The sequence below is a fragment of the Pseudophryne corroboree genome, unplaced genomic scaffold (assembly GCF_028390025.1).
Source record: "Pseudophryne corroboree isolate aPseCor3 unplaced genomic scaffold, aPseCor3.hap2 scaffold_172, whole genome shotgun sequence".
Classification (NCBI taxonomy): Eukaryota; Metazoa; Chordata; class Amphibia; order Anura; family Myobatrachidae; genus Pseudophryne; species Pseudophryne corroboree.
This window is the reverse complement of record NW_026968356.1, coordinates 262761-275000: the sequence shown is the minus strand read 5'-3', so window position 1 is coordinate 275000 and position 12240 is coordinate 262761.

Below are 12240 nucleotides of genomic sequence, written 5' to 3'. Positions count from 1 at the left end.
CCTCACCACACATTGGAACCTGAGGATGACATATAAACACAATTTACTTAATGTAATATTTCTTTCTACATTTCTCAGTAAGAAACTTTTGGCCTAGGGGTGCCGTAAAAAAAAATAAAAAAATTCTGATACTCTAGGGCGCCGGGATTCAAAGAAGTTTGTGACCCACTGCTCTATAGCATTTACTACATATATTTATATATATGATAACCATTTCATTATCCACACCGCCATACTGCAGATGTATGTTTGAATATATATAAGGTGTGTGTGTGTGTGTGTGTGTGTGTGTGTGTGTGTGTGTGTGTATATATCTATATATGTATGTATATATATATATATATAGTTTATCATAATGCATTACGGTCAACATAATTTGCATATGCAAATCAGTTTACCCATAATGCATTGTGATTTTAAATGATGAATGTTTGCACTTTATTTATGCGTAATTGACATATAGGAATCAAGAAATAGTGATTAGCATATAGTAAGCATTATAAATGAATAAAGTATATATACATTGTATATATAAAAAACAATTTAGAAAAAAGAACCCAACTCTCCCTAAGCCTACATGTTCATGATATAAAGTGACATATAAGAAGATTGAAAATATTAAGCATATCGGGGAGTGTGTGTGGCTGTTAAGATGAACATCTACCCACATACTCCAACATCAGGTGATGGTTCCAAGGTCATCTCCCTACATTTTTTTTTGTTTTAAATCTTCCCTTTGTGTAAGACCAGGGTTGGGGGAAAAATAATACATAATAAAAAAAATGAAAATGCATTTCTCACTTAAACAGCTTTTACTTTAATTAGGTTCTTCATTCAGTGTTGCTACATATTGCTTTATTGGCTCAGAGTCCATGGGGGACACATTGCATTCTATACAGGAGGCTGGGTTAGGGTTGTACTGGCCCTCAGGTGTACAGGGGAAACCCACAGTGGGGCCCACCCTAAACTCTTGGGATCAGTTTCCAAACTGTGAACTTTTACTATGCAGTACATTATACATATGTTACATTATACTGCACATGACTATGGTGTATTTTCTACTATACTATATAGCAGTGGTTCTCAAACTGTGTGCCGTGGCACACTGGGGTGCCTTGGGACACTTTCAGTGGTGCCTTGGATTAATGGTCCATGACCAATTAAAATTATTTATGGTCAATGTAATAGGCAAAACCAGTGCTGGTGGCTGTCAATCATAAAATATGTGGACAAACAGAAGCAAATCTTGTCCCTCACCACACATTGGAACCTGAGGATGACATATAAACACAATTTACTTAATGTAATATTTCTTTCTACATTTCTCAGTAAGAAACTTTTGGCCTAGGGGTGCCGTAAAAAAAAATAAAAAAATTCTGATACTCTAGGGCGCTGGGATTCAAAGAAGTTTGTGACCCACTGCTCTATAGCATTTACTACATATATTTATATATATGATAACCATTTCATTATCCACACCGCCATACTGCAGATGTATGTTTGAATATATATAAGCAGTGTGTGTGTGTGTGTGTGTGTGTGTGTGTGTGTGTGTGTGTGTGTGTGTGTGTGTGTGTGTGTGTGTGTGTGTGTGTGTGTGTGTGTGTGTGTGTGTGTGTGTGTGTGTGTGTGTGTGTATATCTATATATGTATGTATATATATATATATATAGTTTATCATAATGCATTACGGTCAACATAATTTGCATATGCAAATCAGTTTACCCATAATGCATTGTGATTTTAAATGATGAATGTTTGCACTTTATTTATGCGTAATTGACATATAGGAATCAAGAAATAGTGATTAGCATATAGTAAGCATTATAAATGAATAAAGTATATATACATTGTATATATAAAAAACAATTTAGAAAAAAGAACCCAACTCTCCCTAAGCCTACATGTTCATGATATAAAGTGACATATAAGAAGATTGAAAACATTTAGCATATCGGGGAGTGTGTGTGGCTGTTAAGATGAACATCTACCATCATATTCCAACATCAGGTGATGGTTCCAAGGTCATCTCCCTACATTTTTTTTTGTTTTAAATCTTCCCTTTGTGTAAGACCAGGGTTGGGGAAAAAATAATACATAATAAAAAAAATGAAAATGCATTTCTCACTTAAACAGCTTTTACTTTTATTAGGTTCTTCTGAATGAATGTTGCTACATATTGCTTTATTGGCTCAGAGTCCATGGGGGACACATTGCATTCTATACAGGAGGCTGGGTTAGGGTTGTACTGGCCCTCAGGTGTACAGGGGAAACCCACAGTGGGGCCCACCCTAAACTCTTGGGATCTGTTTCCAAACTGTGAACTTTTACTATGCAGTACATTATACATATGTTACATTATACTGCACATGACTATGGTGTATTTTCTACTATACTATATAGCAGTGGTTCTCAAACTGTGTGCCGTGGCACACTGGGGTGCCTTGGGACACTTTCAGTGGTGCCTTGGATTAATGGTCCATGACCAATTAAAATTATTTATGGTCAATGTAATAGGCAAAACCAGTGCTGGTGGCTGTCAATCATAAAATATGTGGACAAACAGAAGCAAATCTTGTCCCTCACCACACATTGGAACCTGAGGATGACATATAAACACAATTTACTTAATGTAATATTTCTTTCTACATTTCTCAGTAAGAAACTTTTGGCCTAGGGGTGCCGTAAAAAAAAAAAAAAAAATTCTGATACTCTAGGGCGCCGGGATTCAAAGAAGTTTGTGACCCACTGCTCTATAGCATTTACTACATATATTTATATATATGATAACCATTTCATTATCCACACCGCCATACTGCAGATGTATGTTTGAATATATATAAGCAGTGTGTGTGTGTGTGTGTGTGTGTGTGTGTGTATATATCTATATATGTATGTATATATATATATATATATAGTTTATCATAATGCATTACGGTCAACATAATTTGCATATGCAAATCAGTTTACCCATAATGCATTGTGATTTTAAATGATGAATGTTTGCACTTTATTTATGCGTAATTGACATATAGGAATCAAGAAATAGTGATTAGCATATAGTAAGCATTATAAATGAATAAAGTATATATACATTGTATATATAAAAAACAATTTAGAAAAAAGAACCCAACTCTCCCTAAGCCTACATGTTCATGATATAAAGTGACATATAAGAAGATTGAAAATATTTAGCATATCGGGGAGTGTGTGTGGCTGTTAAGATGAACATCTACCATCATACTCCAACATCAGGTGATGGTTCCAAGGTCATCTCTCTATATTTTTTTTTTGTTTTAAATCTTCCCTTTTTGTAAGACCAGGGTTGGGGAAAAAATAATACATAATAAAAAAATGAAAATGCATTTGTCACTTAAACAGCTTTTACTTTTATTAGGTTCTTCATTCAGTGTTGCTACATATTGCTTTATTGGCTCAGAGTCCATGGGGGACACATTGCATTCTATACAGGAGGCTGGGTTAGGGTTGTACTGGCCCTCAGGTGTACAGGGGAAACCCACAGTGGGGCCCACCCTAAACTCTTGGGATCAGTTTCCAAACTGTGAACTTTTACTATGCAGTACATTATACATATGTTACATTATACTGCACATGACTATGGTGTATTTTCTACTATACTATATAGCAGTGGTTCTCAAACTGTGTGCCGTGGCACCCTGGGGTGCCTTGGGACACTTTCAGTGGTGCCTTGGATTAATGGTCCATGACCAATTAAAATTATTTATGGTCAATGTAATAGGCAAAACCAGTGCTGGTGGCTGTCAATCATAAAATATGTGGACAAACAGAAGCAAATCTTGTCCCTCACCACACATTGGAACCTGAGGATGACATATAAACACAATTTACTTAATGTAATATTTCTTTCTACATTTCTCAGTAAGAAACTTTTGGACTAGGGGTGCCGTAAAAAAAAAAAAAAAAAATTCTGATACTCTAGGGCGCCGGGATTCAAAGAAGTTTGTGACCCACTGCTCTATAGCATTTACTACATATATTTATCAAGGGTATCATAACATGTGCTCTCAAATGGTGACGGCAGATAAGAACCACTTGGCGGCTCATCTAGTCTGCCCATGTATACACTAGGTGCTACGTTTTTGTTGGGAAACAATTAACCTACCAGGAACCTGGAATACCCATGCAAGTGTAGTATGTACAAATTCCACACACTCAGGTCCATGGTGGGAATTGAACCTATGACCTTAGTGTCTCAGGGATGTAAGGCAGCAACGCTAACCATTACACCATCTGTACTGTGAACGCTAGCCACCCACTTAAGCATGGGCCAACTGCCACTGCATTCCGCCGGTGGGCCTTTCATTCCCCAGTCCAACACTGGGGAGGCTCATTACATTATATACTATAAAGGGGAACATGAGGAGAATATACAAACTCCACACAGTTAGGACCATGGTGGGAATCAGTGCTGTGAGGCAGTAATGATAACCATTTCATTATCCACACCGCCATACTGTAGATGTATGTTTGAATATATATAAGCAGTGTGTGTGTGTGTGTGTGTGTGTGTGTGTGTGTGTGTATATATCTATATATGTATATATATATATATATAGTTTATCATAATGCATTACGGTCAACATAATTTGCATATGCAAATCAGTTTACCCATAATGCATTGTGATTTTAAATGATGAATGTTTGCACTTTATTTATGCGTAATTGACATATAGGAATCAAGAAATAGTGATTAGCATATAGTAAGCATTATAAATGAATAAAGTATATAAACAATTTAGAAAAAAGAACCCAACTCTCCCTAAGCCTACATGTTCATGATATAAAGTGACATATAAGAAGATTGAAAATATTTAGCATATCGGGGAGTGTGTGTGGCTGTTAAGATGAACATCTACCATCATACTCCAACATCAGGTGATGGTTCCAAGGTCATCTCCCTACATTTTTTTTTGTTTTAAATCTTCCCTTTGTGTAAGACCAGGGTTGGGGAAAAAATAATACATAATAAAAAAAATGAAAATGCATTTCTCACTTAAACAGCTTTTACTTTTATTAGGTTCTTCATTCAGTGTTGCTACATATTGCTTTATTGGCTCAGAGTCCATGGGGGACACATTGCATTCTATACAGGAGGCTGGGTTAGGGTTGTACTGGCCCTCAGGTGTACAGGGGAAACCCACAGTGGGGCCCACCCTAAACTCTTGGGATCAGTTTCCAAACTGTGAACTTTTACTATGCAGTACATTATACATATGTTACATTATACTGCACATGACTATGGTGTATTTTCTACTATACTATATAGCAGTGGTTCTCAAACTGTGTGCCGTGGCACACTGGGGTGCCTTGGGACACTTTCAGTGGTGCCTTGGATTAATGGTCCATGACCAATTAAAATTATTTATGGTCAATGTAATAGGCAAAACCAGTGCTGGTGGCTGTCAATCATAAAATATGTGGACAAACAGAAGCAAATCTTGTCCCTCACCACACATTGGAACCTGAGGATGACATATAAACACAATTTACTTAATGTAATATTTCTTTCTACATTTCTCAGTAAGAAACTTTTGGCCTAGGGGTGCCGTAAAAAAAAATAAAAAAATTCTGATACTCTAGGGCGCCGGGATTCAAAGAAGTTTGTGACCCACTGCTCTATAGCATTTACTACATATATTTATATATATGATAACCATTTCATTATCCACACCGCCATACTGCAGATGTATGTTTGAATATATATAAGGTGTGTGTGTGTGTGTGTGTGTGTGTGTGTGTGTGTGTGTGTGTGTGTGTGTGTGTGTGTGTGTGTGTGTGTGTGTGTGTGTGTGTGTGTGTGTATATATCTATATATATATATATATATAGTTTATCATAATGCATTACGGTCAACATAATTTGCATATGCAAATCAGTTTACCCATAATGCATTGTGATTTTAAATGATGAATGTTTGCACTTTATTTATGCGTAATTGACATATAGGAATCAAGAAATAGTGATTAGCATATAGTAAGCATTATAAATGAATAAAGTATATATACATTGTATATATAAAAAACAATTTAGAAAAAAGAACCCAACTCTCCCTAAGCCTACATGTTCATGATATAAAGTGACATATAAGAAGATTGAAAATATTAAGCATATCGGGGAGTGTGTGTGGCTGTTAAGATGAACATCTACCCACATACTCCAACATCAGGTGATGGTTCCAAGGTCATCTCCCTACATTTTTTTTTGTTTTAAATCTTCCCTTTGTGTAAGACCAGGGTTGGGGGAAAAATAATACATAATAAAAAAAATGAAAATGCATTTCTCACTTAAACAGCTTTTACTTTAATTAGGTTCTTCATTCAGTGTTGCTACATATTGCTTTATTGGCTCAGAGTCCATGGGGGACACATTGCATTCTATACAGGAGGCTGGGTTAGGGTTGTACTGGCCCTCAGGTGTACAGGGGAAACCCACAGTGGGGCCCACCCTAAACTCTTGGGATCAGTTTCCAAACTGTGAACTTTTACTATGCAGTACATTATACATATGTTACATTATACTGCACATGACTATGGTGTATTTTCTACTATACTATATAGCAGTGGTTCTCAAACTGTGTGCCGTGGCACACTGGGGTGCCTTGGGACACTTTCAGTGGTGCCTTGGATTAATGGTCCATGACCAATTAAAATTATTTATGGTCAATGTAATAGGCAAAACCAGTGCTGGTGGCTGTCAATCATAAAATATGTGGACAAACAGAAGCAAATCTTGTCCCTCACCACACATTGGAACCTGAGGATGACATATAAACACAATTTACTTAATGTAATATTTCTTTCTACATTTCTCAGTAAGAAACTTTTGGCCTAGGGGTGCCGTAAAAAAAAATAAAAAAATTCTGATACTCTAGGGCGCTGGGATTCAAAGAAGTTTGTGACCCACTGCTCTATAGCATTTACTACATATATTTATATATATGATAACCATTTCATTATCCACACCGCCATACTGCAGATGTATGTTTGAATATATATAAGCAGTGTGTGTGTGTGTGTGTGTGTGTGTGTGTGTGTGTGTGTGTGTGTGTGTGTGTGTGTGTGTGTGTGTGTGTGTGTATATATCTATATATGTATGTATATATATATATATATAGTTTATCATAATGCATTACGGTCAACATAATTTGCATATGCAAATCAGTTTACCCATAATGCATTGTGATTTTAAATGATGAATGTTTGCACTTTATTTATGCGTAATTGACATATAGGAATCAAGAAATAGTGATTAGCATATAGTAAGCATTATAAATGAATAAAGTATATATACATTGTATATATAAAAAACAATTTAGAAAAAAGAACCCAACTCTCCCTAAGCCTACATGTTCATGATATAAAGTGACATATAAGAAGATTGAAAACATTTAGCATATCGGGGAGTGTGTGTGGCTGTTAAGATGAACATCTACCATCATATTCCAACATCAGGTGATGGTTCCAAGGTCATCTCCCTACATTTTTTTTTGTTTTAAATCTTCCCTTTGTGTAAGACCAGGGTTGGGGAAAAAATAATACATAATAAAAAAAATGAAAATGCATTTCTCACTTAAACAGCTTTTACTTTAATTAGGTTCTTCATTCAGTGTTGCTACATATTGCTTTATTGGCTCAGAGTCCATGGGGGACACATTGCATTCTATACAGGAGGCTGGGTTAGGGTTGTACTGGCCCTCAGGTGTACAGGGGAAACCCACAGTGGGGCCCACCCTAAACTCTTGGGATCAGTTTCCAAACTGTGATCTTTTACTATGCAGTACATTATACATATGTTACATTATACTGCACATGACTATGGTGTATTTTCTACTATACTATATAGCAGTGGTTCTCAAACTGTGTGCCGTGGCACCCTGGGGTGCCTTGGGACACTTTCAGTGGTGCCTTGGATTAATGGTCCATGACCAATTAAAATTATTTATGGTCAATGTAATAGGCAAAACCAGTGCTGGTGGCTGTCAATCATAAAATATGTGGACAAACAGAAGCAAATCTTGTCCCTCACCACACATTGGAACCTGAGGATGACATATAAACACAATTTACTTAATGTAATATTTCTTTCTACATTTCTCAGTAAGAAACTTTTGGCCTAGGGGTGCCGTAAAAAAAAATAAAAAAATTCTGATACTCTAGGGCGCCGGGATTCAAAGAAGTTTGTGACCCACTGCTCTATAGCATTTACTACATATATTTATCAAGGGTATCATAACATGTGCTCTCTAATGGTGACGGCAGATAAGAACCACTTGGCGGCTCATCTAGTCTGCCCATGTATACACTAGGTGCTACGTTTTTGTTGGGAAACAATTAACCTACCAGGAACCTGGAATACCCATGCAAGTGTAGTATGTACAAATTCCACACACTCAGGTCCATGGTGGGAATTGAACCTATGACCTTAGTGTCTCAGGGATGTAAGGCAGCAACGCTAACCATTACACCATCTGTACTGTGAATGCTAGCCACCCACTTAAGCATGGGCCAACTGCCACTGCATTCCGCTGGTGGGCCTTTCATTCCCCAGTCCAACACTGGGGAGGCTCATTACATTATATACTATAAAGGGGAACATGAGGAGAATATACAAACTCCACACAGTTAGGACCATGGTGGGAATCAGTGCTGTGAGGCAGTAATGATAACCATTTCATTATCCACACCGCCATACTGTAGATGTATGTTTGAATATATATAAGGTAGGTGTGTGTGTGTGTGTGTGTGTGTGTGTGTGTGTGTGTGTGTGTGTGTGTGTGTGTGTGTGTGTGTGTGTATATATGTGTATATATATATATATATATAGTTTATCATAATGCATTACGGTCAACATAATTTGCATATGCAAATCAGTTTACCCATAATGCATTGTGATTTTAAATGATGAATGTTTGCACTTTATTTATGCGTAATTGACATATAGGAATCAAGAAATAGTGATTAGCATATAGTAAGCATTATAAATGAATAAAGTATATATACATTGTATATATAAAAAACAATTTAGAAAAAAGAACCCAACTCTCCCTAAGCCTACATGTTCATGATATAAAGTGACATATAAGAAGATTGAAAACATTTAGCATATTGGGGAGTGTGTGTGGCTGTTAAGATGAACATCTACCATCATACTCCAACATCAGGTGATGGTTCCAAGGTCATCTCCCTACATTTTTTTTTGTTTTAAATCTTCCCTTTGTGTAAGACCGGGGTTGGGGAAAAAATTATACATCATAAAAAAATGAAAATGCATTTCTCACTTAAACAGCTTTTACTTTTATTAGGTTCTTCTGAATGAATGTTGCTACATATTGCTTTATTGGCTCAGAGTCCATGGGGGACACATTGCATTCTATACAGGAGGCTGGGTTAGGGTTGTACTGGCCCTCAGGTGTACAGGGGAAACCCACAGTGGGGCCCACCCTAAACTCTTGGGATCTGTTTCCAAACTGTGAACTTTTACTATGCAGTACATTATACATATGTTACATTATACTGCACATGACTATGGTGTATTTTCTACTATACTATATAGCAGTGGTTCTCAAACTGTGTGCCGTGGCACACTGGGGTGCCTTGGGACACTTTCAGTGGTGCCTTGGATTAATGGTCCATGACCAATTAAAATTATTTATGGTCAATGTAATAGGCAAAACCAGTGCTGGTGGCTGTCAATCATAAAATATGTGGACAAACAGAAGCAAATCTTGTCCCTCACCACACATTGGAACCTGAGGATGACATATAAACACAATTTACTTAATGTAATATTTCTTTCTACATTTCTCAGTAAGAAACTTTTGGCCTAGGGGTGCCGTAAAAAAAAAAAAAAAAATTCTGATACTCTAGGGCGCCGGGATTCAAAGAAGTTTGTGACCCACTGCTCTATAGCATTTACTACATATATTTATATATATGATAACCATTTCATTATCCACACCGCCATACTGCAGATGTATGTTTGAATATATATAAGCAGTGTGTGTGTGTGTGTGTGTGTGTGTGTGTGTGTGTGTGTGTATATATCTATATATGTATGTATATATATATATATATATAGTTTATCATAATGCATTACGGTCAACATAATTTGCATATGCAAATCAGTTTACCCATAATGCATTGTGATTTTAAATGATGAATGTTTGCACTTTATTTATGCGTAATTGACATATAGGAATCAAGAAATAGTGATTAGCATATAGTAAGCATTATAAATGAATAAAGTATATATACATTGTATATATAAAAAACAATTTAGAAAAAAGAACCCAACTCTCCCTAAGCCTACATGTTCATGATATAAAGTGACATATAAGAAGATTGAAAACATTTAGCATATTGGGGAGTGTGTGTGGCTGTTAAGATGAACATCTACCATCATACTCCAACATCAGGTGATGGTTCCAAGGTCATCTCCCTACATTTTTTTTTGTTTTAAATCTTCCCTTTGTGTAAGACCGGGGTTGGGGAAAAAATTATACATCATAAAAAAATGAAAATGCATTTCTCACTTAAACAGCTTTTACTTTTATTAGGTTCTTCTGAATGAATGTTGCTACATATTGCTTTATTGGCTCAGAGTCCATGGGGGACACATTGCATTCTATACAGGAGGCTGGGTTAGGGTTGTACTGGCCCTCAGGTGTACAGGGGAAACCCACAGTGGGGCCCACCCTAAACTCTTGGGATCTGTTTCCAAACTGTGAACTTTTACTATGCAGTACATTATACATATGTTACATTATACTGCACATGACTATGGTGTATTTTCTACTATACTATATAGCAGTGGTTCTCAAACTGTGTGCCGTGGCACACTGGGGTGCCTTGGGACACTTTCAGTGGTGCCTTGGATTAATGGTCCATGACCAATTAAAATTATTTATGGTCAATGTAATAGGCAAAACCAGTGCTGGTGGCTGTCAATCATAAAATATGTGGACAAACAGAAGCAAATCTTGTCCCTCACCACACATTGGAACCTGAGGATGACATATAAACACAATTTACTTAATGTAATATTTCTTTCTACATTTCTCAGTAAGAAACTTTTGGCCTAGGGGTGCCGTAAAAAAAAAAAAAAAAATTCTGATACTCTAGGGCGCCGGGATTCAAAGAAGTTTGTGACCCACTGCTCTATAGCATTTACTACATATATTTATATATATGATAACCATTTCATTATCCACACCGCCATACTGCAGATGTATGTTTGAATATATATAAGCAGTGTGTGTGTGTGTGTGTGTGTGTGTGTGTGTGTGTGTGTGTGTGTGTGTGTGTATATATCTATATATGTATGTATATATATATATATATATATAGTTTATCATAATGCATTACGGTCAACATAATTTGCATATGCAAATCAGTTTACCCATAATGCATTGTAATTTTAAATGATGAATGTTTGCACTTTATTTATGCGTAATTGACATATAGGAATCAAGAAATAGTGATTAGCATATAGTAAGCATTATAAATGAATAAAGTATATATATACATTGTATATATAAAAAACAATTTAGAAAAAAGAACCCAACTCTCCCTAAGCCTACATGTTCATGATATAAAGTGACATATAAGAAGATTGAAAATATTTAGCATATCGGGGAGTGTGTGTGGCTGTTAAGATGAACATCTACCATCATACTCCAACATCAGGTGATGGTTCCAAGGTCATCTCCCTACATTTTTTTTTGTTTTAAATCTTCCCTTTGTGTAAGACCAGGGTTGGGGAAAAAATAATACATAATAAAAAAAATGAAAATGCATTTCTCACTTAAACAGCTTTTACTTTAATTAGGTTCTTCATTCAGTGTTGCTACATATTGCTTTATTGGCTCAGAGTCCATGGGGGACACATTGCATTCTATACAGGAGGCTGGGTTAGGGTTGTACTGGCCCTCAGGTGTACAGGGGAAACCCACAGTGGGGCCCACCCTAAACTCTTGGGATCAGTTTCCAAACTGTGAACTTTTACTATGCAGTACATTATACATATGTTACATTATACTGCACATGACTATGGTGTATTTTCTACTATACTATATAGCAGTGGTTCTCAAACTGTGTGCCGTGGCACCCTGGGGTGCCTTGGGACACTTTCAGTGGTGCCTTGGATTAATGGTCCATGACCAATTAAAATTATTTATGGTCAATGTAATAGGCAAAACCA